The sequence below is a fragment of the Montipora capricornis genome, chromosome 5, assembly GCF_036669925.1.
Source record: "Montipora capricornis isolate CH-2021 chromosome 5, ASM3666992v2, whole genome shotgun sequence".
In the NCBI taxonomy this organism is placed as follows: Eukaryota; Metazoa; Cnidaria; class Anthozoa; order Scleractinia; family Acroporidae; genus Montipora; species Montipora capricornis.
The window spans coordinates 4,999,894-5,002,393 of record NC_090887.1 but is presented as its reverse complement, the minus strand read 5'-3'; positions in this window follow the sequence as shown (position 1 = coordinate 5,002,393).

Here is a 2,500-nt window from a genome sequence, read left to right as displayed (position 1 = left end):
AAGTTGTACATAATAAAAGCAGATACGCGCCACCTACTGAACAAAAGAAACGAGTTAATTTCTAAATGCAGACACAAGAACAAATACCTTCTGTCGAACTTAAAATAGCACGCTCCCCTAGAGTATTAGAATGGTCTTTAAATGAGTTAGAATGCAAATGTAAGATCTGTAGCCTGATGATTGTCCAAACATGAAACTTGAAGTCGCTACGCTGTGAAGTTGTCTTTCTTCTAAACGTTATATTCGCTCTACTTCACGTATCGAGCACTCTGCAGCTAACTGGAACCCCCTACTTGCGCTATATATATATATATATGTCATGTACAGATTATACACAGCCCTATTTTTGATAAGTTGACATAAACAAGTTTATTTTAAGTTGGCAGTCGAGTCATCAATCTAACCATGGACCGAAGTTAATGGATATCTCCACATGGATGTGGTTCACATTTAAAATATCAGTTATTCTTCTTCAACAATCAAGATAAAAAGGAGGGGTCTAAAGTACAGGTCACTCATGCTAAACATAGGCCCGATGGCCTAATTAGGCCTAAAAACGATGTTTAGGCTAAAGGTCAGCCAATTTGAAGGTTTTGGGTTGCCTTAGTAGAGGTAAGAAAATGAGCTGTAATGCGTGACCTGTGAAAATTGACCTGCACTTTAGCCCCGCCGATGTAAAAGGCCTGGAATCACTGACTAAACAGTAAACATTCTTCCTCCACTTTTTTTTTTTTTTCAAACATTATCATTTACAGTATGTACAAAACAGAGAAAATGATTTACACCTGGATTTGGTATCCTTTTTCCCCACATAATATAAAATGTAGGAATGACTTCAAATGTACCCCCAAGATTTAGACATGGTACAACTCCACTAAAATAATGGCAAAAGGTGGAAGTACATTATCGAAGGCTGAAGAATTCAATCATTGTGGAATCATTGTAATATGAAGGACCTGACTACAAAGATAATTAGTGTTTACATGGGATTGCCTTGTTTCTTAAAAGTGAGATAGACTAAGGGGGTTCATCAAGTGCCAGGGACCAAGCTAATTGACCGGTTATTCTTTCCATTCTCTCTACCGACCTTTAACAAAATAATGCCAGGTGCAAGGCTGAAAATATCCGATGATGCCCGGTCCAAAATCCTAGTGAGACCCCAGTCATTACATTTTCAAAGCCTTAATGACCTCCCGTGCAAAATAGTGATGAAACCCCTGTCAAACACTCGCAACAACTCCTTTGGTTAACATTACATAATAAGCAAAAAAGATGAATAGACATTTGCACTATCGTGGTAAGTCTATGCTAATAAGACGATCCACGAAAGACAAATACACATTTGAGTATCATTGTAACAATAAAATTAATACTGTAATGATGGTTGAATTTAGACCATTTTTCCAACCCTTACCCTACCCCCGAAGAGGGTTGTCCAATACACACAAACTGAGTTGGATCGACTACATGAACTACCTGTAACTATATTCTAGTTAAACGCTCTAAGAACGAAGCATACAACTGTATTTTAGCGCTACTTTAGACCGGGCGCTATTAAAGGTTTTTGTTCTGATATAGCAAGAGATTGTGTATATTGCACATGTTTTCTAAACAAAATAACATAGCATAAATAATGTTAAATATATTACCAAAAATTGTATTGGTAGAAATCAGCTTGATAGATTTCAATATCGTATTTTCCCTTCAAAATTAATGAGTAAAAAGAATACAAATAAAGAAAAGTTTTCCTGATAACTAGATACAGGATACAGGAAACTAAGAGATGTACGTCGAGTAGCACTTGAACTCTAACGAGATTTACAGGTGTGGCATGCACATGGCTAGACTCCTCCTTTGATCTCGGTTGTGAAACCCACAAATTATTAACGATGTCTACGAGCTTACTCTTCAAAAAATAAATGGTTAAATAGAGAGGTTGTTAATTTGAAAAGAACTTCAAAATAAAGAACACATTTTTTTTAAATGTAATGTCTTATTCTGGAAGTATTCACGTTTCGGTTGAATTGCTGATGTTAAGATACATCTACCCTCTGTAGTAAAAGAGTCTTTTGTGTCGGGCATTAGAGTGAACTTTTATATTTACCCATCTCAAATTATCATAATGTTAATAATGCATTATTATTATTATTATTATTATTATTATTATTATTATTATTATTATTATTATTATTATTATTATTAATCTAACAGCTAAACTGATTTTAAAAAGCTGGTAATGTTCAGCTGAGTATCAAGTTGCAACCTTAGGATGTTCAGTGCATAAAACTATCTCAAAATCCTAGCCGTTCTAGGAGGCAGACATTTTGGAGGGTTCCAAAGTTCGGATTGACGCTGGCCAAAACCAACCAATGGTTGTAATTCTTTGAGACTGTACCAAAGCTCCTATTACTATGGGAATCACCATCACTTCACTGCAGCTGCAAATCCTCTTCAATTCCCATTTCAGATCCTGATATTCGTTCACCTTTTCTTTCTCTTT